The sequence below is a fragment of the Aotus nancymaae genome, unplaced genomic scaffold (assembly GCF_030222135.1).
Source record: "Aotus nancymaae isolate 86718 unplaced genomic scaffold, 86718_ANA_hifiasm-v0.15.2.pri h1tg000099l, whole genome shotgun sequence".
NCBI lineage: Eukaryota > Metazoa > Chordata > Mammalia > Primates > Aotidae > Aotus > Aotus nancymaae.
Genome location: NW_026988514.1, coordinates 8,783,631 through 8,811,065, shown reverse-complemented (window position 1 = coordinate 8,811,065; position 27,435 = coordinate 8,783,631). Strand labels below are relative to the sequence as shown.

General features: G+C 50.0%; 2 pseudogenes; one reads left to right on the top strand and one right to left on the bottom strand.

Moving 5' to 3' along the window:
* Positions 1–1,871: 1,871 nt before the first annotated feature.
* Positions 1,872–11,034, bottom strand: LOC105709183 (putative speedy protein-like protein 3; annotated as a pseudogene).
* Positions 11,035–19,146: 8,112 nt separating this feature from the next.
* Positions 19,147–21,250, top strand: LOC105709178 (E3 SUMO-protein ligase ZBED1-like; annotated as a pseudogene).
* Positions 21,251–27,435: the final 6,185 nt, after the last annotated feature.

The window sequence follows — 27,435 nt, the reverse complement described above, 5'->3', positions numbered from 1 at the left end:
TTGACAGATACAAGATTTAGTATAGAAAGAATCCTCTCCTAAAAAGGAAAACAAAATTATATTTATATATACATAATGGCTATAACACCCATCACACAACTTTATAGAAATTCAAAAACAGTATTTCCAAACTCTTTAAATAAATGTAGTTATAATTCTATGCCCATCTTTTTCAAAATAAACCAATAAAATGTATAGTATATATTAAACATATTACTATATATATAAGACATGTTAAAAATCACAACTGAATTCTCACAATTCAGTAACAAACACTAAACAGGAAATAAAAATTTCTATTAGAAGATTTATGGGAACTACCACATAGCCATAAATATAATAATACTTACATTATCATGTAAGTATCATAGATAAAGAGTGCTTGCTTCAGGAGCACATATCATAATAGATAAAACAATTTAATAAAAGATTTCGGATAAACAGAATTCTTCCTTAAAAAAAGAAAATTATATTTCTGTATATATAACAGCTATAATTCTCATCAAATACTCTACAGGAACAGCAAGATTTCAAAAGTAAAACAATTTCCAAACTATTTGAAATAAATGTAGTAATAATTCAATGGCCAACACTTCCGAAACATACCACAAAAATGCATAGTATACATGAAGCTACCTGTTACAATCTGATGGCACTCATATTTTACAAATAATTCTATGCCAGTCTGAGTGCCTGTACTGTACCCTCAAGTGCTCCCGGAGAGGCTGGAATTCAGCAATATAAAAAGGGAAGTGGTGCCGCAGGAAGGGGTGGAATCAGAAACAACCCTCGTTTCTCACTGTCCTCCACGGATTCCTAGAAGTACCGTCTCCCCGCCCCTCCACCCCTAGGAGGACAACATGATCACTCTATTGAGCTCTTTCTAGGACAGTCCAGGTTCTTCTAGATGATCTGCACAAATGGCTCCTCTCCTCCTTCCTGGTGTCTGTCTGCCATTAGCATTGGAATAAACTTTGTGCTGAAAATCCACATCTCCCCTGGGCCCGGTGTTCCGGAAGTGAGAGAGAGGATGTCAGGCTTCAAGGAGGCAGTTCTTTAGGAAGGTAATTCACATCCCACATCTATTGTAACTAGAGTTCAGAGCAATTGATCAATCCAGTTTCATCTCCTGCCCTTCATTAGGCACACTTTGGTGACCCTGACTCCAAAACTCACTTAATATACCCAAGGCCATCCCCAGTGATCTGCTTCCTAGCCAGGACTTTGTGTAGGTCTGCCCAGGGAGTAGAGCACCCTCAGACAATGTGGCTTTACACTTCATCACATATGGGGCCTTTCATGTCACTTAAGATCTAAACTGGTAACCATGCTAGATGTGTTTCTAATGTGACAACATCACAAACCATGTGTCCCAGAGTCTAATCCATAATCCTACTTCCTAATGTTTACGTCTCATGCTGAGTCCTCAACATGGTTAGATACACAAGATGTAAACCAAATCTTCACTGAATCCTCAACCCAAATAGGTAATCCAAGGGTGTCAATCCTAATGAACCACCCCAACCTCAGTATTTTTGATGAGTTTTGAGACAGGGTCTCACTGTGTTGACCAGGCTGGAGTACAGTGGCAGCATCGGGACTCCCTACAGCCCCAGTGTCCCATGCTCCAGTGATCCTCTCTCCTCAGCCTCCTGAGTAGTTGGGAATAGAGGTGCCTCCTACATCGCCCAGCTAATTTGTGAATTTTTGTGGAGAGTGGATCTTGCCAAGTTGCCCAGGCTTGAAGCCGGATCAAGCAATTGGGTTCCTTGGATTTCCTAAATAGACACAATATTCTGCCTTGACTCCTGAGGACACAGGCATACTTTCCCTCAGGCCGATGACCTCAGGCCTCCACGGTCCCTGGAGCTCTAGGAAAGGAGGGCATGATTTCGTGCCCACACCCAGTACTCTGGGTCATAAGCCTGGATCTGCAAAAACAAACACCCCTTGAGAAGACAGGGACTCCCCAGGATACCCCTCCATCCCCTCATCCAGCCTCCAATCACCTGATTCCTCCCCACCTCCCCACACCCCACCCACCTCCTCCAGCTCCTCCAGGGAAACCCAAGCCCTGCAGCGCATGGAACAGAAGAAGTGGAACTGAAGCTTCTGGAATAAGGGTCGCAGGAAGTGCTTCTTCCCATACAAGAAGTAGAAGATGGCTTGTTTGGGGCCCTTGTCGTTCTGCTCCATGTCATTGGCCAGGTAGCTGGGGGCAGAAATCATGCTGCTGCTCAGGGGCAGCACCAGGAGAGACCTCTGGCTGAGGTCAGCTTCCCAGAGAGGAGGGTGGGGGACCCTCCTAAGCTCAGGACTGGCACCCACCCTGCAGAGAACCATGCCTTTTTCAGGAGGGCCCTGCTGGACAGATGCCTGCTGAAGGGTGCCCCTCACACCTTCAGGATGGAGACAAAAAGCCAACTGGTGGCTGAGAGTGGAGGCTTAGGCCTGGAATCCTAGCACTCTGGGAGGCTGAAGTGGGTGGATGACTTGAGGCCAGGAGTTTGAGACCAACCTGTTCAACATGGCGAAACCCCATCTCTACTAAAAATATGAAAATCCCCTGGTGTAGTGGCACACACCTTAGTCCTAGCTACTCCAGAGGCTGAGGCACAAGAATTACATGAACCCAGGAGGCTGAGGTTGTAGTGAGCCGAGATAGGTCCGCTGCATTCTATCCTGGGAGACAGAGCGAGACTCTGTCTCAAAATAAATAAATAAATAGGATGGGCTCACGCCTGTAATCCTAGCGATTTGGGAGGCCGAGGCAGGTGGATCACCAGTTCAGGTGATTGAGACCATCCTGGTTGACACAGCGAAACACCATATCTACTAAAAATACAAAACATTAGCCAGACCTGGTGTCATGGGCTTGTAGTCCCAGCTACTCAGAAAGCTGAGACAGGAGAATCACTTGAACCCGGGAGGCAGAGGTTGCAGTAAGCCGAGTTGGTGCCATTGCTCTTCAGCCTGGTTGACAGAGCAAGGCTCCATCTCAAAAAAAAATTAAAAATATAAATAAAATTGAATAAATATGTAAGTAATTGTCCAGGTGTGATGGCACAGCCCTATAGTCTAAGCTAATCAGGAGGCTGAGGTGGGAGGATGACTTGAGCCCAAGAGATGGAGGCTGTAGTGAGCTATGATCTCACCACTGCACTCCTGCTTGGGGGACAGAGCAAGTCTTTGTCACAAAAAAATAAAAGAAATAGAATACATTGATATTTTTCCAAGATCCTGCCTTCTGTAGGCATCTAGTCTAATGGGACTGGGAGAAATCAGGGTAAATAACCTCATCCCAATGTCACATCGTAATAGGATGTCACTGGTGTGCTATGGCCGTGCAGAGGTGGGAAGATGAGGGAAGGCATCACAGAGGCTGTGGGGTGAACTGGCATCAAGGAATGGGTGATTTCCTTCAGAACCACACGTGTGCAGGACCCCAGACAGAAAACACAGATGCAAAGTCGAGTGGTAGGCATTTGGAAGAAGCGGTGGAACCAAGCCAGGAAACACCAGGATGGCAAGCCAGTTTGGCTGCAGAGTGATTGTAGAAATGGTGGAATTGGCACTGTGGACCTGGCCTCGATTTCAAAAGACATCAGCTAAGGAAGCTGTTCAAGTGGGCAGTGAGGGGTCAGACCTGTGCTTTGGAGAGATGTTCAGACTGCACTAGGAAGCCCCCTGGCTTGGGGAGAGGCTCCAGGAGGCCCCAGCAGGGAGCATTTGGAAGTGGATTGGAGTGAAGTGGGGGGGTCTGAACTGTGGCCTCTGTCATGGGAACCCGGAGGAGGACGATGAACCATTGCATTTGGAGTTGATGTGGGAAGGAGAGAGACAGAAGAACCAGAAGTGGCTGTTGCTGGGGGAAGCATCATGTCTGCTCCTTTTTCTCTCCCCTTAGGAGGGGTGGATGGTTCCTTTGGTTTTATTCTTTTATTTTTAAACTGGCATTTGAGTTTGGTTTTGTTTTGAGAAAACATCTTGCTTTTTCACTGAGGGTGGAGTTCAGTGGCTTAATTAATCGTAGCATACTGCAACCTCTGCCTCCTTGGTTCAAGTGGTTCTCTTGCCTCAGTCTCCTAAGTAGCTGGGATTACAGGTTCACACTACCAGGTCTGGCTAATTTTTTTTTTTTTTTTGAGACATAGTCTTGCTCTGTCACCCAGGCTGGAGTGCAATGGCATTATCTTGGCTCATTGCAACCTTTGACTCCCAGGTTCAAGCGATTCTCCTGCCTCAGCCTCCTGAGTAGCTGAGATTACAGGCACATGCCACCACACTTGGCGAATTTCTGTATTTTTAGTATAAGAGAGGTTTCACCATGTTGGCCAGGCTGGTCTCGAACTCCTGACTTCAGGTGATCTGCCTGCCTTGGCGTCCCAAAGTGCTGGAATCACAGGTGTGAGCTACTGCACCTGGCCTAAGTTTGTTTTTAGAAGGAACATCTAAGAACGCCATTGTACAATCCTATCTTGTTTATACACAGAGTAAAGAGGACAAATAAATTAAAGAATAAAAGAGATGTTGGAATCCATCTTGCCCTGCTGTCCCAGGGTGTTGGATATTGACGAATAGAAGGAAGCAAAGCACTGACAGAGCCAGGAAGAAATGAATGCGTTGGTGCTGCCAGGAGAAGAGGCCGGCACAGCCAAAATACACTATGACCATGGCCAGCAGGTACTGATGGAGAGAAAGGAACACAGAGAGGGAGAGGTCACATCTTGGAAGAGGAAGATCATGCAGATGGGGGAATGGGGGCAGGGGAGGGGTTGCCCATCAGAGAAGGGACTTCAGCGTTGGAGTGACTGTGCTCATTGGGAAATAGTGAGGTGGAGAGGTATTAGAAGGTCGGATGCAAATCTGAAAAGCTGGAGGAAGGGATGTCGGTGATGCTCCCAGGATGCTGAGCTCCGATGGGACCTTTGCAGGGAGTGTGTCTAGGTTGGCTGGTGTCAGGAGGGTCTTGTGTGTGCTAGACAGAGAACTGTCCCAAAGAGTGGTGAGTAGAGGGGCCGGGAGCTTCAGGGCTGCGGCCAGACTGTGGCCCAGGGCTCAGATCCCTAAGGACCTCTAGGAGAGGCAGGGGCCATTCACTCACTCTGCAAGAAACCAGCAGAGTCCCAAGGGAGATGCTGACAAACCATAAAAAGATCAAGAATAGCTGGGAGTGGAGGCTCAAGCCTGTGACCCCAGTACTGTGAAAGGCGGAGACCGGAGGATCAAATGAGCCCAAATTCGAGAACAACCTGGGCAACATAGCGAGACCCTCTTTCTCCAAAAATTACAAAAATTAGTCAAGCATGGTGGCATGTGCCTGTAGTTCTAGCTACTCAGGAGGCTGAGGCAGGAGAATTGCTTGAACCCAGGAATTAGAGGCCACTGTACTTTATCCTAGGGAGCAGAGTTAGACTCTGTCTCAAAAAAAACCACAAAACACAGAAAAGACACCTGGGTTGGTGCCAAGGCTCAAGACTATGGGAGCTGGCTGGGCATAGTGGCTCATGACTGTAGTAACAGCACTTTGGGAGGTCAAGGCAGGTGGATTATCTGCGGTCAGGTGTTCAAGACCAGCGTGGCCAACGTGGCAAAACCCTGCCTCTACAAAAAACACAAAAATTAGCCAAGCATGGTGGTTCATGCCTGCAGTCCCAGCTACTTGGGAGGCTGAGGCAGGAGAATCACTTGAACCCTGGTGGGGGAGGCTGCATGGAGCCGAGATTGGGACACTGCCCTCCAGCCTGGACAACAGAGCAAAACTCTGTCTCAGAATAAAATAAGACTGTGGAGCGTCAGGTGGGAGCTGGTGGAGGAGAGCGGAGGGGAACTGTGGGTGTGGAAGCTGTGCCCTCCCCCAGGCTGTGTGTTGGAACAGGAACACAGTTTTGTGGAGAATGACCTTACCTTATCGGATGCCCTCAGATCTTTGTCCCAGGCCAGGAATCTTTTCACGACAGGATCCTCTGTGATTAGAGAGCAGATGTTAGCATGAGAATCGGAACGGAGTTTCCATGGGAGAAACAGGGCATCCAGGAGAACTGCGCCTCCCTGGGGAAAGTCTCAGGATGGTGGCCGTGGGTGAGGTGGACGGGAGAGGAGAGAATGACTTTCACTGGGCAAGGGAGAGAGGCTCCTGCTCTGACACTGCCCTGAGAAGAGGCTGAAGGAGGGCCTGGGTGTAAGAATCTACTGGATGGAGAGCTGAGAAGAAGCCAGGATGTCCTTCCCACAGACACGCAGGGACCACTGCAGAGTCATAAAGTGATTCCCATCCTTTCCTCATGAGACAGTCACATCAGGGTGTGACCATGGCCTTGGTATCCCCCTCTAGGCATGGAGATACTTAGGTTCAGAAAAATCAGCAAGAGACATTACATTTCTGAGGACACAACTGGAAATGCTTTCTTTGTTTTTTGATTTTGTTTTTCTTTATTTTTTTATTTCTTTATTTCATATGGCGTCTCACTCTGTTGCTAAGGATGGAGTTCAGTGGTGTGATATTGGCTCACTGCACCCTCCCCCTCTGGGGTTCAAGTGATTCTCCTGTCTCAGCCTCCTGGATAGCTGGGATTACAGGCATGTGCCACCACACCAGGCTGAGTTTTGTATTTTTAAGAGACACGGGGTTTCGCTATGTTGGTCAGGCTGAACGCCTGACCTCCTCAAACTCCTGACCTCAATAGATCCACCTGCCTCGGCCTCCCAAAATGCTGGCATGACAGACATGAACTACTGCACCTGGACTTGGTTTTCCTTCTTTGACAGGGTTCTGCTCTGTCACCCAGGCTGGAGTGCAGTGTTGCAGTCATAGCTCACTGCAGCCTCAAAGCCCTGAGTTCAAGCGGTCATCTTGCCTCAGCCTTTCAACCTCCTGGGATCTCAGGCATGAGCCATGCACCTGGCCTGAAACCAAGCTTTCTTATCCCAATCGCAGACCTTGATCAAGTCTAGCTGAATCGTCTATGGCCTCCTAAGTCCCTCATGACTGATCACCTCTGAGTCCTCCCGCATGGAGCGCTCACCCACTGGGGAAGCATGTATTTCCCATGGGAAAAGTATGGTTATGGGAAGTTTCCTCTTTTTTAAAAGAACAGGATTGGAGGTGCTCTCTGGGGTGTCCTACCAAGCAGCCTGTTGAAAGCCTCATGGTGCTCAGGGAGCACGGGTGACAGTCTCTTCAGTTTCATCTTGAGCCCCTGAAGCGTCTCCAGCACCCAGGTCTCCTCAGGCTCAGGGGTGCACTCCTCTGGCTCCTCCTTGGGCTCCTCCTCAGATTTGTCTGACCACTCCCTCTTCCTTTTACAGCAAAGGAACCAAGGTGAACTGGGACCTTCCCGAGGAGATGAGTAAAGAAAGCAGGCCACCGTGTAATGCTTCTGCAATTGATCACCTCAGATCCCAACCCAAAACCCCAAAGCACTCTCCATCCTCCCCAGCCCTGCAGATGGTTGGCTTTTCCCTTGCTGAACCCCATGTGCCTCTTCTCCTCCTCCCCATTCGTCCATCTGTCTGTCCTAAGAACACTTCCTCATTTCCTTCTCTGGTCCCTGGCTCTCTGAGCCCCACCTTTTTTTTTTTTTTTTTTTGAGACTGTCTTACTTTGCCACCCAGGCTGGATTGCCGATTGTTGTAGTGCAATCTCGGCTCGCTGCAACATCCATCTCCTGGGTTCCAGTGATTCTCCTGCCTCAGCCTCCCAAGTAGCTGGGATTACAGGTGCCCACCATAACACTCGGCTCATTTTTGTACTTTTAGTAGAGACGGGGTTTTACCATGTTGGCCAGGCTGGTCTCATACTCCTGGCCTCAAGTGATCCTCCTGCCTTGGCCTCCCAAAGTCCTCAGGTTACAGATGTGAGCCACTGCACCCAGCCCTAGTCCCTCCTTTCTTCCCCCACACACTCCCTCAGATGTTCCTTCCTGACTTCTGGGTCTTTCTTTCTTTCTCTCTTTCTTCCTTTTTTTTTTTTTTTTTTTTTTTTTTTTTTTTGAGACAGGGTCTCACTCTCTCAACAAGACTGGAGTGCAGTGACTCTATCTGAGCTCCCCATAACCTCTGCTTCCCAGGCTCAAGAATTCTCCTGCCTCAGCTTTCCAAGCAGCTAGGATTACAGGCATGCACCACCACTGCCTGGGTAATTGTTGTTATTTTAGTAGAGACAGGGTTTCACCATTTTGGCAGGCTCATCTCAAACTCTTGACCTCAGGTGATCCAACTGCCATGACCTCCCGAAATGCTGGAATTCCAGGCATAAGCCACCGTGCCTGGCCCCCTCTCTTCTTGGTCAATCCTCTCCCATCTCTCCTTCCTCCAGTCCCCTTGCCTGATGGTCCCGGCACTTCATTGTCCACCACCTCCGGGAGGAGTACCGTGAGGTGCTAGGCTGGGAGGCTCCTCTCCTCAACCTGGGGCTGAGGTTGACAGCTGGCCATGATCTCTCCCAAACTCTGTTCCCTCCCATGAAACCTGGTCCCTGTTCTGTCCAAAGCCTTCATCCAGACTGTACTAGGACCCAGAGGAGTGCATTCTCTAGTCTCAAGGCTGGGGAGAAGTCAGGCATGGAGAACAGCTCTGAGAAGATGCTGTTGTCCACCTGAGCTCCCAAGCACCCACGGAGTTCAGTGCTTCCAATCGGGAAGGTTGGAATTGCAGATGTCTTTGGTCATTCCAACCTGGCCAACAGTTTGAAGAAAAACATAGAAGTGAGGCACAGTGGCTCACACCTGTCATCCCAGCACTTTGGGAAGCCGAGGCGGGCAGATCATAAGGTCAGGAGTTGGAGGCCATCCTGGCTAACATGGTGAAACCTCATCTCTACTAAAAATACAAAAAATTAGCCAGGTGTGGTGGTGCTGACCTATAATCCCAGCCATCCGAGAGGCTGAGGCAGGAGAATCACTTCCACCTGGGAGGCAGAGGTTGCATTGAGCTGAGATTGCGGCATTGCACTCCAGCCCGGGCAATAGGGCAGGCTCCTTCTCAAATGAATGAATGAATAAATAAATGAGAAAAGTCAGCAAGGGACATTAAGTTTCAGACAGGACTGCTAAACCGCATTTTTTGTTGTCTTGATTTTGTTTTTCTTTATTTTATTGTTATTTATTTTTTGGAGACAGACTCTCACTCTGCCACTCAGGATAGAATGCAGTGGCATGATCTCGGCTCACTTGCATGCTCTGCCTCCTGGGTTCAAGCCATTCTCTTGTCTCAGCCTCCTGAGTAGCTGGGATCACAGGCATGCACCACCATGCCCATCTAATTTTGTATTTTCAGTAGAGATGGGGTTTCACCATGGTAGTCAGGCTGGTCTTGAACTCCTGACCTCAGATAATCTACCCACCTTGGCCTCCCAAAGTGCTGGGATTACAGGTGTGAGCTTCTGCACCTGGCCTTGGTTTTTCTTCTGAGACAGGGTTTTACTCTGTCACACAGGCTGGAGTGCAGTGGTGCAGTCATAGCTCACTGCAGCCTCAAAGTCCTGAGTTCAAGTTATGTTCTTGCCTCAGCCTCCCAATGTGCTGGGATCTCAGGCATGAGCCACCATGCCTGGCCTGAAAGCAAGCTTTCTTATCCCTATCACTGACCTTTATCAATTCTAGTCGAATCATCTGTGGCCTCCCAAGTGTCCCTCAGCAGGGATGCTTTGGATCCTCTGAGTCCTCACACATGGAGAGCTCACCCACTGGGGTGCATTTCCCATTGGGAAAGCATGGTTATGGGAAGTTAACTGTTTTTTAAAAGAACAGGATTGGAGGTGCTTTCTGGGGTGTCCTCCTACGAAGCAGTGTGTTGAAGGCCTCATAGTGCTCAGGGAGCACAGGTGACACTCACCGTCTCTTTAGCTTCATCTTGAGGCCACACAGGGTGTCCAGAACCCAGGTCTCCTCAGGCTCAGGAGCGTGCTCCTTCTCGGTCTCCTCCTCCATCTCCTCCTCAGATTTGTCCAACCAGTCCCTCTTCTTTTGCCAACAAAGGAAATTAGGCAGGCTGGAATCTACCCAAGGAGATGAGTAAAGAAAGCAGGCCACCATGTAATGCTTCTGCAATTGATCACCTTAGACCCCGACCCAAAACCCCAATCCACTCTCCATCCTCCCCAGCCCCGAAGACTGTTGGCTTCTGTAAGCCATTTTTCCATCTTTCTCCCTTGATGAACCCCATGTGCCTCTCCTTCTCCTCCCCATTCTTCCATCTTTCTGTCCTCAGAATGCTTCATTTCCTTCCGTAGTACCTGGATCTCTGACTCCTTTTTTGTTTTTTTGAGACAAAGTCTTTCTCTGTCACCTAGGCTGGAGTGAGGTGTTGCCATCTCAGCTTGCTGCAAACTCCATCTCCCGGGTTCCAGTGATTCGCCCACCACAATTCCCAGTTCAGTTTTGTATTTTTTGTAGAGACAGAATTTTACCATGTTGGCCAGGCTGGTCTCAAACTCAGCCTTGTGTGATCCACCTGCTTTGGCCTCCCAAGGCGCTGAGATTACAGGTGTGAGCCACTGCACCTGGTCTGAGTCCCTTCTTTCTTCCCCCACACCCTCCTCAAGTGTTCCTTTCTGATGACTGGGTTCTTCCTTCTTTTTTTTTTTCCAGACAGGGTCTCACTCCCTCACCCAGACTGGAGTGCAGTCACAGGATCTTGGCTCACTGCAATCTCCACCTTTGAGGCCCAAGTGCTTCTCCTGCCTCAGCCTCATGAGTAGCTGGGATTACAGGTGTGCACCAGTATTACCAGGACCATGTTTGTATTTTTAGTAGAGATAGGGTTCCATCATGTTGGTCATGCTGGATTCAAACTCCTGACCTCAGATGATCCACCCACGTAAGCCTCCCAAAGTGCTGGGATTACAGGTGTGAGCCACTGCACCCGGCCCCATTCCTTCTTCTTAGTCCATCCCCTCCCATCTCTTCTTCCTCCAGTCCCCTCACCTGATGATCCCAGCACTTCATCATCTATCACCTCCAGGAGGGAGTTCTCTGAGGTGCTAGTCTGGGGGCTCCTCTCCTCAAGCTTGGGCTGTGATTGACACCTGGCCATGATGTCTCCAAAACTCTGTTCCCTCCCATGGAACCTGGTGCCTCTTCTGTCCAAAGCCTTCTTCCACACTCTATTAGGACCAATAAAAGTGCGTTATCTCTTCTCAAGGCTGGGGAGAAGTCAGGAGTGGAGAACAGCTCTGAGAAGCTGCTGTTGTGCACCTGGGTTTCCAAGCGCCCACGGAGTGCTGTCCAATCAGGAAGGTTGGAATCTCTGATGTCATCAGTCATTCCAATCTGGTGACCAGTTTAAAGGAAAACACATGTAACTGCCAGACTGGTCTCTTGTCCTGGAGGTCCAGGGTCAATAGTGTCTGGATCTCCTGGGGTCAATGTTGTCCTGGGGTCAATGGTGTCTCTTGCCACTCTCCCAACCTCAGGCCATTGTCCAAAAGCATCTTCACAGTCTCCGCATCCCTCTTTTCCGTGTCCCAGTTCACGCCTGTAATCCCAGCACTCTGGGAGACTGAGGCAGGTGGATCATGAGACCATCCAGGCCAAGATGATGAAACCCTATCTCTACTAAAAATACAAAAATTAGCTGGGCATGGTGGCGTGCACTTGTAGTCACAGCTACTTGGGTGGCTGTGGCAGGAGAATCACTTGAACCTGGGAGATGGAGGTGGCAGTGACCTGAGATCCTGCCACCACTGCACTCCAGTCTGGTGACAGAGTGAGACTCTGTCTCAAAAACAAACAAAAAAACAAGGTTGTGTTAAAGATGTAGAGGACCTTTGCGACCTGACCAAGGATAAAGAAGTTGAGCAGCCTTCCACCAGGCAGCACCAGCCTGAAATCCCAGAACTTGGAGGCCGAGGTGGGTGGATCACCTGAGGTCAGGAATTTGAGACCACCCTGGCAACATGGTGAAACCGTGTCTCTAGTAAAAGTACACAAATTAGCTTGGTGTGGTGGTGGGAGCCTGTAATCCCAGCTACTCGGGAGGCTGAGGGAGGAGAATCACTAGAACCTGGGAAGTAGGAGTTGCAGTGGGCTGAGATTGTGCCACCATTGCACTCCAGCCTTTGGCAGAAAGAGCAAAACTCCATCTCAAAAAAAAAAAGAAAAAAAGTTTGGCAACCTCCACAGACTCCCACCAAAACCCAGATTCCCGCCAACACCCAGATGTCTGTGGTGACCAGTTGCCTCCTTACCTCAGCTCTCTTCTTGTTCCCTTTCCCCAATATCAAAGGAAGCTTGAGATTCATGCCTTTTTTTAAAGTTTATTTTTATGTTTTTCTGGCTCTGTCACTCAGGCTAGAGTACAGTGGTGTGATCAAAGGTCGCTGCAACTTGTCCCTCTCAGAGTCAAGTGATCCTCCTGCCTAAGCCTCCCAAGTAGCTGGGACCACAGGTGTGTGCCACCATGCCCAGCTAAGTTTTGTTTTGTTTTTGGTAGAGGCAGGGTTTCCCCATGTTGCCCAGGCTGGTCTCAGACTAATGGGCTCACATGATCCTCCCAGTTTGGCCTCCCAAAATGCTGGGATTACAGGCCTCCACACCTGGCCTCTATATTCATGCCTGGTTTTTTTTTTTTGTTTGTTTTTTGTTGGTTTGTTTTGAGATGAAGTCTTGCTCTTTTACCCAGGCTGGAGTACAGTGGCACAGTGGCATGATCTCTGCTCACTGCAACCTCCCCATCCCCGGTTCAAGCAATTCTCTTGCCTCAGCCTCCTAAATAGCTGGGATTACAGGTGTGCGCTACCATGCCTGGCTAATTTTTGTATTTTTAGTAGAGACCATGGTTTCCCCATGTTGACCAGGCTGCTCTCAAACTCCTAATCTTGTGATCTGCCTGCCTAAGATTCATGCCTTTTAAGATGGCTATGTAGGACATCCACCTGTCGTGTTCTTGGTTTGCTGGCTCTCCAAAATGAAATCACTTTTCTTTAGATTTCTTGGATGCAGTGCAGTGAGCAGAATGATCTGGACTCGGTTCCACTCTGGCCCCACAGCACCCAGCATCCCTGCAGCAATGTGCTGAGCATCCGGGCAGGGAGGAAAGGGAATGTCCTTTTAGCTCCAGGAGGCACCAGGGCAGGGTCAGATGTTTCCCACACCATCCAGGTGGTGGTGGCAGTGACAGGTGCTGAATCTGGAGAGGTGAACAGCAGTCATCACCTAACCATGACCTAGAATATGAGTGTCTAAGGACAGAGAAAATGATATCAGAGAAAGGTTACCTAACTTGCCAGTCAAACAGACATTCCTTGCAAATGTATCCATGCAAATCTATGCTTATCCCCAAGGAAAATGTACTACTGGATTATATGGGGTTTAATTTTTACCTATCTTTAAGAGGACATACCTTTCAGGTGTGGTTGTTCATAGTATTTTACATTGTCATTTTCCTTTAAAAATCCTTTTGGGCTTGTAAGAATGGCGTAATGGATCTGTCATTCATATGTTCTTTGAGAGTGCATTTTTACGGTAAAATATATTGTGCTCATTATGCCATCTGCTTTATTTGTTTATTCATTTAGAGGCAGAGTCTCCAAATAAATAATAATTCAGGTATCCATTGCATCACTCGAATCCACTGCCAAATGCTCCCTGCTGGGGTCTCCTGGAGCCTCTTCCCAAGCCAGGGGGCTTCCTAGTGCCGCCTGAACATCTCTCCAAAGCAGCACAGGTCCAAACCCCCACTGCCCACCTGAACAGCTTCCTTAGCTGATGTCTTTTGAAATCGAGGCCAGGTCCACAGTGCCAATTCCACACTCTCTACAATCTCTCTGCAGCCACACCAGCTCGGCATCCTGGTGTTTCCTGACTTGATTTCGCTGCTCCTTCCAAATGCCCACCACTCGACTTTGCGTCTGTGTTTTCTGTCTGGGGTCCTGCACGTGTGTGGTTCTGAAGAGAATCACCATTCCTTGACATCAATTCACTCCACAGTCTCTGTGATGCCTTCCCACATCTTCCCACTTCTGCATGCCCATAGCATGCCAGTGACATCCTATTATAATGTGACATTGGGATTAGGACATCTGCCCTGATTTCTCCCAGTCCCATTAGACTAGATGCCTGTAGAAGGCAGGATTTTGGCAAAATATTAATATATTCTATTTTATTTTGGGGGGACAGAGACTTGCCCTGTCCCCCAAGCTGGAGTGCAGTGGTGAGATCATAGCTCACTGCAGCCTCCATCTTTAAGGTTGGAGTGCAATGGTGCCATCTCACTGCAACCTCCACCTCCCAGGTTCAAGCCATTCTGCTGCCTCAGCCTCCCGAGTAGCTGGGATTACAGGCATGTGCCACTGCATCTGGCTAATTTTTTTGTGTGTGTTTTTAGTAGAGACAGGATTTCACCATGTTGGCCTGGATGGTCTCGACCTCTTGACCTCAGGGGATCCACTCGCCTCTGCCTTCCAAAGTTTTGGGATTACAGGCATGAGCCACTGTGCCTGGCCTGCAATATTATATGTAGAAACATATTTATTTTACTTTTACCAGCTTCTTGGTTATTGCTATTTGGACTGCATGGATTTCCTTCCTTTGTTTTTCCCTTCCTCTCCCTTCCTCTTCTTTCTCCCTCCCTCCTCCTTCCTTCTTCCCAAAGTTTAACTTTGTCTTATTTGTCTCTCTCTGTTGCCCAGGCTGGAGGGCAGTGGCACCATCTCAGTTCACTGCACCTCTGCCTCCCATGTTCCATCGATTCTTGTGCCTCAGCCTCCAGAATAACTGGTACAATAAGCATACACCACAATGCCCAGCTAATTTTTGTATCTGTAGCAGAGACCAGGTTTTCCCATGTTACCCAGGGTGGTCTCAAACTCCTGGGCTCAAGCAATCTGCCCGCCTCAGCCTCTGAAGGTGGTGAAACTACAGATGTGAGCCACAGTGTCTGGCCCTCACTGTGTGAATTTTCTAAAAGGGAAAAAAAAATTAAATTTGTCTTATTTGCCAAAAGGGAAATTGACCTTTTCTCCTCTCCTTTTGAAAGGGTATTTCTGGCCAGGTGCAGTGCTTCACACCTGTAATCCCAGCACTTTGGGAGGCTGAGGTGGGAGGACCACCTGAGTTAAGGAATTCGAGACCAGCATGGCCAAGATGGTGAAACTCCATCTCTACTAAAAATACAAAAATTAGCTCAGCATGGTGGCAGGTGCCTGTAATCACAGCTACTCAGGAGGCTGAGACAGGAGAATCGCTTGAACCCGGGAGGCAGAGGTTGCAGTGAGCCGAGATCACACCATTACACTACAGCCTGGGCAACAAGAGTGAAATTTCGTCTCAAAAAAAGAAAGAAGAAAAGAATTATGCAGAACTCTACTTCCTGAAGAGGATGAGGTACAAGCAGAAAAAGAAAATTGTATTTTAACGGAAAATGAAGCACATTTGGAAGACCATGCTTTTGAGTTCAACCTTGTTCGTTATATTTAAGGTATTTTATACCACTTGAAAAATTATAGATAATTGATGTATGTTATGTTCTGTCTGGTGGAAATTGGTTGACTAACCCCAATCGTCACCAGAGAAAATTCAGTTCTCACAGCATTTCTCCATTTACATAATCATCTCAATATTCCTGATCTGAAGATATGTCTGTTTCTGAGATTCTCTCTCTCTTTCTCTCTCTTTTTTTTTTCTTTTCAGACAGAGTCACTCTATGGCCCATGTTGGAGTTCAGTGGCGAGATCTTGGCTTAGTAGTTCAAGGAATTCTGCCTCAGCGTCCCAAGTAGCACGATGGCACAGAGCTTGGGACAGATCACATCAGACACGTGGGGCCCATGAGGGCCACCTTTGGCCATGGGGGAGGTGTAAGAAGGCGCATTCACCCCCAGCTCTGTGTCAACCAGAGCCACCGCACCACACCCTGCCAGCCCATGGCCACCTCCCATGTGGCTGCAGCTGTGGCCAAAAGTTCACGGTGGCCTAACCGGAAGCGTGGCGTCGTGGAGGCTTCCGGGAGTTGTAGTCCGTGTGTGTGGCGTGGGGGGAGGGTCCCTTACACAGAGTTTTTGAGGTGTGGGACTGCGATGTGGGCATTTCCGGACTCCGCGCTGTTCCCACGGCGACTGGCACCTCGGACACGTGTGGGTGGGGCGGCGCCCTGGCTCCAGGGCTGTGCCGAGTGTGAGCGTGGCCGGCACCCACTTGCTGCAGAACCGGCGCTGCACTGGGGTCCTGGGAGTGGCTCCTCCTGACGTCTCCGCGGGGTGTCCGGTGCTGCTGAGTTGGGCTGGCGGACTTGACAATTAGTGGGTCCTAAGCAGCGGCTGGTCCCTCATCTCACTACCCCTCTCTGCTCCGTAGCTCTGCCTCCTTGGACCCCAGCGTCCCATGGGCTCGCGCAGGGCACCTGCTGCTGGGACCACCTGGACGCAGGTGAGCCGGGGGCTTGTTCTCTGCACAGGGGTTGCCGCTCTTCCCTAAGAGTGAGTTTGTTTCTGTCCCTTCCCCTGGAGCTTCTCTGCCCATCCAGGCCCCTCAACTCCACTGCACTCCGGAGCCTGGGTCTCTAGGGGCAAGACGGGATGCTGTTGGGGAAAGTCCCTGTCTCTTGCGGGGGGGGGGTCTTCAACCTGGCTCATGCAGACCCCCATCGCAGCCAGTGGTGGGCACTTAGCTAGGAGGGAAATGAAGGCAGGATGTGGAGTGGTTGTTATTTCAGGCATCTGGGCTCATTCAAAACATCTACTGAGTGCCTGGGTCCGATCTTGGGGAGCACAGAGCTGGGGCTCCTCCTTGGTTGTAGTCCTACAGAGGTGTTGGTCACGTTAACAGGTGGCGGTGATCCAGGGGTAGGCCCCCTGATAGTTACCCCAACTATCAGGATGCATGAACACCCAGGGGAGGGAGGGTCAGGTGATCCAGGGGTAGGCCCCCTGATAGTTACCCCAACTATCAGGATGCATGAACACCCAGGGGAGGGAGGGTCAGTTTCAACTGGGGAAGGGGTGACTTCAGGTCAAACTTAAGGAAAAATAAGATCTTGCATGTGAAAGGGTGAAAGGGTCTTCCAGGACCAGGGAGGAGCTTTCGTAATCCCAGCACTTTGGGAGGCAGAGGCAGGGGGATCATGAAGTCAAAAGATCGAGTCCATCCCAGCCAACATGGTGAAACCCTGTCTCTACTAAAAATACAAAAGTTAGCTGGGCATGGTGGCATGCATCTGTAGTGACAGCTACTTGGAGGCTGAGGCAGGAGAATTGCTTGAACCCAGGAGACGGAGGTTGCAGTGAGCTGAGATCTCCCCATTGCACTCCAGCCAGGTGACAGAGCAAGACTCCATCTCAAAAAAAAGAATAGGGAGCACCCACCCCCATTTGTCCAATCTGTGTCTCCCAGAAAAAAAATATTTAAAAAAGAAAAAAAGAGCAAATCCCCAAAGGTAAAAGAGTCTGAGCAGAAATTTGCAGAAATTTAAAAACGAGAGGAACACAGCTGGGCATGAGGGCTCATGCCTGTAATCCCAGCGCTTTGGGTGGCTGAGGTGGGTGGGTCTCCTGACGTTGGGAGTTCAAGACCAGCGTGACCAACATGGCAAAACCACATCTCTACTAAAAATACAAAAATTAGCTGGGCATGGTGGCATGTGCCTGTAATCCCAGACTTGGGAAGCTGAGGCAGGACAATCGCTTGAACCTGGGAGGCGGAGGTTGCAGTGAGCCGACATCATACCACTGCACTCTAGCCTGGATGACAATGTAAGACTCTGTCTCAAAAAAAAAAAAAGAGGAACAGTTAGTTCTGTTTTATGAAATAAAGTATTATCCTTATTTATTTATTTTTTTTTAAAGAAAAGAAACAGAGCAGGTTAAAAAAAATATCTTGGCCAGGCATTGTGGCTCATGTCTGATAATCCCAGCACTCTGGGCAAGTGGATCACTTGAGGTCAGGAGTTCGAGACCAGCCTGCCCAACCTGGTGAAACCCTATCTCTACTAAAAATACAAAAATTAGCTGGCATAGTGGCACACGCCTGTAATCCAAGCTACACGGGAAGCTGAGGCAGGAGGATCACTTGAACCCAGGAGGTGGAGGTTTGGCCTCGCCTTGACCTCCCAAAGTACTGGAATTACAGACATGAGCCACCATGTCCAGCTGAATGTATTCTTTTAAGCACTTATGGGATACTTACAAAAAAATGACAAGCTAGGCCAGGTGTGGTGGCTCACACCTGTAATCCCAACACTTTGGGAGGCCAAGGCAGGCAGATCACTTGAGGCCAGAAATTCCAGACCAGCCTGGCCAACATGGTAAAAACCCATCTCTACTAAAAACACAAAAATTAGCAGGATGTGCTTGCTTGACCACAGGAGGGTGGAGGTTGCAGCCAGCTGCCATCGAGCCACTGCACTCCACCCTGGGTGACAGAACGAGACTTCATCTCAAAAAAAAGTACATTCACTCATCATTTGAGTGCATTCTTTTGTCTACAGCCAATAGCTCAGGCTTTTAAATTGTTATTTAGATCTGATCTTCTTTTTTTCTTTTTTTGAGACGGAGTCTCACTCTGTCACCCAGGCTGTAGTGCAGTGGTGCGATCTCGGCTCACTGCAATCTCCGCCTCCTGGGTTCAAGCAATTCTACTGCCTCAGCCTCCCAAGTAGCTGGGACTACAGGCGTGCGCCACCATGCCCAGCTAATTTTTTTGTATTTTTAGGAGAGATGGGGTTTCACCATGTTGGCCAGGATGGTCTTGATCTCCTGACCTCATGATCCGCCTGCTTCGGCCTCCCAAAGTGCTGGGATTACAGGCATGAGGATACATGTATATTCTTATGAAATATTTACACATGAAACAGTGAGCACCAATTTATCATTTAAGAAATTAGAAGGCACTCCCCGCGCCCGGCCGGGCCCGGCTGTTTCCTCCGCGCGCTCGTGGCCTCCCCGCCCACCCCGGGCCGGGCTCCCACCGAGAAACCCCCGCGCCACCCCACCCCGTACCCCGACACCTCCTGGGCATGGCTGGGGCCTGCCCGCCCCTCGCCCTACACCTCACGCGGCTCCACCCGCCACCCGGGGTGGACCAGTGACTGCGCGCCCCTCAGGCCCAGGATGGGAGGAGGGGACAACCCGGGGACCTCCATCCCCAGCCACCCCAGGCAGGTCCCCACGAATGAGTGGCAGTCCGGGCGGCAGGCTGCGGCGGGTGGAGAAGTGATGGAGACTAATAAAGGTCTGGAGAGCTCGCAGGCAGACCTGAAGCTGGTGGCGCACCCGCGCGCCAAGAGCAAGGTGTGGAAGTACTTCGGCTTCGACACCGACGCGGAGGGATGCATTCTGCAGTGGAAGAAGATCTACTGCCGCGTCTGCATGGCCCAGATCGCCTACTCTGGGAACACCTCCAACCTGTCCTACCACCTGGAGAAGAATCACCCCAAGGAATTCTTCAAGTTCGTCAAGAGCAACACGGAGCAGATGCGCGAGGTCTTCGCCACCGCCTTCTCCAAGCTCAAGCCCGAGGCGTCCCAGCAGCCCGGGCCTGACGCTCTGGCCACCAAGGCCGCCCACAGCCACGACAGCAAGAAGCAGCAGGAGCTGACGGCTGCCGTGCTTGGCCTCATCTGTGAGGGGCTGTACCCGGCCTCCATCGTGGACGAGCCCACCTTCAAGGTGCTGCTCAAGACGGCCGACACCTGCTAAGAGCTCCCCAGCCGCAAGTACATCTCCAGCAAGGCCATCCCTGAGAAGTAGGGTGGACGGCGCTCAAGGAGCTGGCCGAGACCACCTGGTGCGGCATCTCCACGGACATGTGGAGGAGCGAGAACCAGAACCGCACCTACGTGACGCTGGGCGCCCACTTCCTGGGCGCGGCCCCCTCCCCCAGCTGCCTCTCCGTGGGCTCGCGCTGCCTCAAGACGTTCGAGGTGCCTGAGGAGAACACGGCAGAGACCATCACGCGTGTGCTCTACGAGGTCTTCATCGAGTGGGGCATCGGTGCCAAGGTGTTCAGCGCCACCACCGACTACAGCAAGGACATTGTGAAGGCCTGCTTGCTGCAGGACGTCGCGGTGCCCATGCCGTGCCTGGGCCAGGCCTTCCACGGCACCATCCAGCAGGCCATCTGGCTCCCAAAGCTGGGCGCGCTGCTGGCCCGCTGCCGCAGGCTGGTGGAGTACTTCCAGCAGTCGGCCGTGGCCATGTACATGCTGTACGAGAAGCAGAAGCAGCAGCACGCTCCGCACTGCATGCTGGTCAGCAACCGCGTGTCCTGGTGGGGCAGCACGCTGGCCATGCTGCAGCGCCTCAAGGAGCAGCAGTTCACCATCATGGGCGTGCTGGTGGAGGACAGCAACAGCCACCACCTCATGCTGGAGGTGGGCGAGTGGGCCACCATCGATGCGCTGGTGCAGCTGCTGCAGTCCTTCAAGCAGGTGGGGGAGATGCTGTCGGTCTCCCGGTACCCGACCATCAGCAGGGTCAAGCCGCTGCTGCACATGCTCCTGAACGCCACGCTCAACGTCAAGGAGACGGACGCCAAGGAGCTCAGCATGGCCAAGGAGGTCATCGCCAAGGAGCTCTCCAAGACCTACCAGGAGGCCCCCGAGATCGACATGTTCCTCAACGTGGCCACCTTCCTGGACCCGCGCTACAAGCGGCTGCCCTTCCTCTCTGCCTTCGAGCGGCAGCAGGTGGAGAACCGCTTGCTGGAGGAGGCCAAGGGCCTGCTGGACAAGCTCAAAGACGGCGACGGGGGCAGCAAGGGAGGCTACCGCCCGGCGGAGGACAAGATCCTCCCGGCCGTGACCTCCGAGGAGCCGCCCTTGAAGAAGCTCATGCGCGCGTCCACGCCGCCGCCCACTAGCGTCATCAACAGCATGCTGGCGGAGATCTTCTGCCAGACGGGCGAATGGAGGACCAGGAGGAGTGGCACGCGCAGGTGCTGGAGGAGCTCAGCAACTTCAAGTCGCAGAAGGTGCTGGGCCTCAACGAGGACCCTCTCAAGTGGTGGTCCGATCGCCTGGCCCTGTTCCCCCTGCTCCCCAAGGTGCTGCAGAAGTAGTGTTGCGTGGCGGCCACGCGCATGGCGCCCGAGCGTCTCTTTGGCTCCGCCGCCAACGTGGTCAGCGCCAAGAGGAACCGGCTGGCCCCCGCGCACGTGGACGAGTAGGTGTTTCTGTACGAGAACTCCCGTGGCGGGGCGGAGGCAGAGCCTGAGGACCAGGACGAGAGGGAGTGGGGCCTGGACCAGGAGCAGGGGTTCCGCCTGGGGGACGGCGTCAGCGGCGGCTTCTTTGGCATCAGGGACAGCAGCTTTCTGTAGCGATGAACCCTCTTGTCTTACAGGTCACCCCAGCGGGAGCCCGCTGGATGCTTTGCTGTACATACCCACCCGGATAGCTCGGTTTTGAACCTTAGAGACCATCCACCGTCTTTGACGCCTAGTTGGGAAGGTAGAAAAAGGAAAGAGATCCTGAAGTGAGAGAGGGCCGGGCGCGGTGGCTCACGCCTGTAATCCCGGTGCTTTGGGAAGCTAAAGCGGGCGGATCACCTGAGGTCAGCAGTTCGAGACCAGAGAATCGCTTGAACCTGAGAGGTTGCGGTGAGCCGAGATCGCTCCATTAGACTCCAGCCTGGGTGACAAGAGCAAGACTCTGTCTCAAAAAGAAAAAAACATGCGAGAGGCAGCTTTGCATCGGTTTGCTTTCATCACCTGTTCCCGGGGCCCTCCAGACTTCTGCTTGGGAGCCCCCGGGCAAGCGTGGCCTCTCACATCCTCTCTCCCCACCCGATGTCTGCCTTCACAGGTGTCTGTTTTCTGAGAACAGCAGAGAAGAACCATGTCCCAGGTGAGCGAGGCATTTCTTTCAACCACACTTTGTTTTCAGCAGGGATTTTGGATGCTCATAAGAACATGTCTGAGGAAAGCTGGGCACCGTGGCTCACGCTTGTAATCCCAGCACTGTGGGAGGCCAAAGTGGGTGGATCACCTCAGGTCAGGGTTTTACCACTAGCCTGGTCAACATAGTAAAACCCTGTCTCTACTAAAAATACAAAATTAGCCAGATGTGGGGATGGGTACTTGTAATCCCAGCTACTCGGGAGGCTGAGAATTGCTTGAACCTGGGAGGCGGAGGCTGCAGTGAGTGAGATCGCACCACCGTACTCCAGTCTGGGTGACAGAGTAAGACTCAGTCTCAAAAAAAAAAAACTGTATCCGATGATACAAAATGCAAACAGAAGTCAGGATCAGTGAAAATAATCTCGGCTCACTGCAACCCCTGCCTCCTGCGTTCAAGTAATTTTCCTGCCTCAGCCTCTTTACAGGCATGTGCCACCATGCCCAACTAATTTTTTTCTTTTCAGTAGAGACGGGGGTTTTACCATGTTGGCCAGGATGGTCTTGAACTCCTGACCTCAAGTGATCCATCCACCTTGGCCTCCCAAAGTGGTGGGATTACAGGTGTGAGCCACCACACCTAGCCAGATGCCTTGTAAATTTATGTCTGACATTCCTGTCACTTCAAAAAGGCAGGTGGACTCCATGTAGTATATGACTTGTGTTGTCTGTTTTGGACAACCGTGTCTACTTCTCAGGGGAAATAAAGCTCTTTTGGGCATTTAGAAATATATTTGATCTTTGTATTTGAGATGTAGCAGGCCCCTTCCTCAATCATAGCCACCTTGAAAGAAACACAACACCAATCAGTCTCTTGTGACTTTTCTTCCCCCGTGTAGAAACAGCAGGTATTATGCCAAAGCAGACATCTGTGACTGTGGTTGTTTAGTGATGAACATTCAGGTCTACAGGGACAGTCCTATGTGGCTCCACGTGACCTAGATGTAACATGACATTATCTAGAGGAATGAATGAACTGTGTGTTCCTGAAATGGCTTGCCATGTCTACCGCCATACCACCCTGAACGTACCTGATCTTGTCTGAATTTGCTTGCCATGATGGTTTATTTATTTATTTACTCACTTGCTTGAGACGGAGTCTCACTCCGTCACCAGGCTGGAGTGCAGACGCGATCTTGGCTCACTGCAACCTCACCTCCCAGGTTCAAGCAATTCTTCTGCCTCAGCCTCCTGAGTAGCTGGGACTACAGGCGTGTGCCACCATGCCCAGATAATTTTGTATTTTTTTTTTGAGACAAAGTATTGCTCTTTTACCCAGGCTGGAGTGCAGTGGCACAATCTTGGCTCACAGCAACCTCTACCTCCCCAGTTCGAGCGATTCTCCTGCCTTAGCTTCCCGAGCAGCTGAGACTATGGGTGTGTGCCACCACACCTAGCTAATTTTTGTATTTTTAGTAGAGATGGGGTTTTACCACGTTGGCCAGGCTGGTCTTCAACTCCTGACCTTGTGATCCACCCACCTCGGCCTCCCAAAGTGCTGGGATTACAGACATGAGCCACCACGCCTGGCTGGTTATTTTTTTAATTAAAAAAGTTTTTTGAGATGGAGTCCTGCTCTGTCGCCCAGGCTCGAGTGTAGTGGCGTGATCTCGGTTCACTGCAACCTCTAGCAGTGAAGTGATTCCCTGGGTTCAAGTGATTCCCCTGCCTCAGCCTCCTGAGTAGCTTCAATTACAGGCATGCACCACCATGCCTGGCTAAGTTCTGTATTTTTAGTGGAGACAGAGTTTCACCATATTAGCCAGGCTGGTCTCGAACTCCTGACCTCAGGTGATCCGCCCACTCAGAGTGCTGTGATGACAGGCATGAGCCACTGCTCCTGGTGTTCCTTTGTACTTTTTGTTACTTGGCTGTTAGCTTTCTTTGACCATGAGTGACATTGGTGTTTTCCATCAGCCTGGAAGCATTCTCCTTCTGTTCCTCTTCACTGCACGTTCTAGGGATGTGTGAATGTGGAGTGCACTGGTCAGAAGTTATAATCCTTGAAGTTGTAAGAGCCAGAAACCCAACTAGAAGTAGGTTAGGACTTTTTTAAAAAGTAGTAATCCTAGAACTTTGGGAGGCTGAGGCAGGAGGATTGCTTGAGGCCAGGAGTTCAAGACCAGCCTGGGTAATGTGGCAAGACCCTGTCTCTACAAAAAATACAAAACTTAGCCAGGCGTGTTGGCACATGCCTGTAGTCCCAGTTATTTGGGAGGCTAAGGCGGTCCAGGCGTGTTGGCACATGCCTGTAGTCCCAGTTATTTGGGAGGCTAAGGTGGTCCAGGCGTGGTGGCACATGCCTGTAGTCCCAGTTATTTGGGAGGCTAAGGCGGTAGGATCACTTGAGCCTAGGAGGTCAAGGCTGCAATGAGCTGTGATTGTGCCATTGCACTCCAGCCTGGGTGACAGAGGGAGAGCCTATTGAAAAAAAAAAATCTACAAGGCAGCACCCAAGCCATGAGAAGAGCAGGTTTGCAGTCGGGCACCAGAGGCATCCAGCAACCCAGGTATCGTCAGGTATCTTGTTCCCTGCTTCTGTGACTTTCTTCTCATGTGGACTTTGTCCATGCGGCCAGAAGTAGCACGACCACGGCTCCTCTTCTCACATCTGCAAGTTCTGCCGTGGTCAGGGGCTGAATCTCTTTTCCTTGGTCCAATGTGAAAGCTCTTCAGGGAAGATTCCGTTGGTCCAGCCTAGCTTAGGTGTATTAGGCCCTCTCTCCAGGCAGCTGTGCACAGGGCAGAGGGGCAGGAGGGGGTTGGTCCTAGAGGAAGACGAGGCCTCGTGAACAAACATTACCGCTCCAACTCCAGGAAGGAAAATGTTCACAGGGCCTGGGTTTCTTTGTCAGGGCTTTGTGGAGCCAAGGATGTCTGGGTGTTTCACACACGAAATATCTCAGCAGGAGAGGCTGGAATAAGGTGGTGAGCCACACCTATCCTGTCCATCAAGCTGTAAGCTGGAGGCTTCACTTGCTGTCTTTTCATGGAAGCCACTGTGTTTTAGGAAGCCAAGTCTACTGGGAATGCCTCTCTATTAGGGCAATCTGTGTACTGTAGATGATAATAATGGTTTTAAATGCTGCTTGTCCAGTACTTTTGTGCTGGTCTCTGCACTTTTTATATATTATTTCATAAATAAACCCATGAGCGGTATATCTATAGAAATGATATATTTACATGGAAATTATATATGAATTATATAGAAATTACATAGACACATATATTAACTACGTAGACATTGTGTATAAACTAGACAGGTATGTAAACTACATAGACATGTGTATATATGTGTATATATATGTATATGTGTATGTGTGTGTGTATAAACTATGTAGATACTAGGTGGAATAGCTTAGCTCATGCCTGTAATCCCAGCACTTTGGGAGGCTGAGGTGGGTGGACCACCTGAGGTCAGGAGTTTGAGACCAGGCTGGCCTCATGGAAAAACCCCGTCTCTATTAAAAATACTAAATAATAATAATAAATTAGTTGGGCGTGTGCCTGTAATCCCAGCTACTCAGGAGGCTGAGGCAGGAGAATCACTTGAACCCAGGAGGCAGAGGTTGCAGTGAGCTGGTATTGCACCACTGCACTCCAGCCTGGGCCACAGAGCAAGATTCCATCACAAAAAAATAAAAATAAACTACATGGACATATGTACAAACTAGAAATTATATGTATATATTGTTTTGAATACTGGAAAAAAAATTATATGTATATAAATTATGTAGGAATAATGACATATAATCCACCTCTCCCCATCTTACAGATGAACAAACTGAGGCTAGAGATATTAAGCTGTCTGAGGTCTCACATCTATTATTAGGTGGTGGAGTTGGAATATGAATGCAGTCAGACTGTGGAACTGTAGTTGTGTCTACCAATCCCTGTGCCCAGCGCAGGAATACACTGGCATCTGTGCAGTCTACACCACACTGTCAAAGAAGGTAGCCATTAGCCACGTGTGGCTGCAGACCTGAATTTTAAATTTGCATTTAAATTTTAAAACTGAACCAGAGGAAAATATTATTCTGTTAAACACAATTTTATAATTTGGATAAGACTGTATTTTATTGCAACCATTTAAAATAGTTTTTTTTTTTTTTTTTTTTTGAGCTGTATTTTCACCTTGTTGCCCAGGCTGGAGTGCGGTGGTGCAATACCAGTGGCGTGATCTTGGCTCACTGCAACCTTTGCCCCTCTGGTTCAAGTGATTCTCCTGCCTCACCTCCTAAGTAGCTGGGACTACAGGCACCTACCATCTCGCCCAGCTAATTTTTTTATGTTTTTGGTAGAGACAGGGATTCACGGTGCTAGCCATGGTGGTCTCGATCTCCTGATCTCATGATTCACCCGCCTCAGCCTCCCAAAGTGCTGGGATTAGAGGCATAAGCCACCGCACCCGGCCTAAAATACAGTATCTTAATTGAGATGTGCTGTGAGTATAAAACACATACCTGATATGGTGTGAAAAAGAATGAAAAAATAAGTGATTTAAAAATGATTAGATGTCAAAATGACAGTATTTTGGATATATTGGGTTAAAGAAGACATAATTTCACGTTTCTCTTTTTTTTTTTTTTTTTAGAGCCAACCAAATATTTATTACTCTCTGCAGCAGAACTAATGGGGCCCCCATTTCCAGAAGAACTTCAGTGGGCTACTTTGGCTACCAGGCAGGAATGTTAGCATTTCTGTTGGGGATTGGGACAGAAGGTGGGAGGAGACTGGAAGGGGACCAAAGGGGGATACTGCTGGACCACCTGAGGGCAGGCACACATGGGGGCTTCCTGGGCTGGTATAAAGGTGGATCAGGCCTCAAAGGAGAACACTGCCATCTCCCTCAGAATGAAGGATGAGACAAAGCCTGAGATGGCGACAGTCACAGCTATGAAGAGAGGGCTGAGCTCTTGGTATGAGAGGCATTTCTGGATGGAGGCAGCTTTCTAGGGCTAGAAGTCTCAAATAGAATTCACCTGTTCCCCAACCAGGGGCCCCCAAGTTCAGCTCAATTGTTATCATGGGTACCAGGGGACCCAGGAAGCTGGTTGTGGGAAGGATGGGACTTAACTCAGGGGTATTTTGGGTATGAGCATGTGTCGATATTAACAAAACAGGCAATATATTCATGATAGATGCAATCATGGAACTTCCCTCCAGAGAAGGCTCACATCTCCCCTTTCAGCCAGGAAGCTCCTTAGCCTGAAGGCCCACGGTGGTCTGAACCCAGCCTCCACCCCAGCCCAAAATTAACTTCCATTTAATTCCTTGGACATCTGTGACGTTCATGGCTCTGCACACTTGCCAATAACCATTTTTCCAGCCTATCTGCCTTGCTCCCTGCCCCACCTGTTCTTGTCAAAGGACTGCAGCTTTGTCAAGTGCTTGTTTACTCCTCTTCTCCCTACCAGGCCTCAAGCTCCCTGAGGAAAGAGCAGAGAGCCCTGAGAGCCGGATTCATGACGTGTCTACAGTGCCTGGGGAACTCCAAGCCAAATGAAGTTGTATTTGCTGTGCCCTGGTGTGTTTAGAGGAAATTGATCCATAAATGTCTATAACAGATTTTGGGGCTGTCTGGCAGTAGATGTAGAGACTTCAAGCTA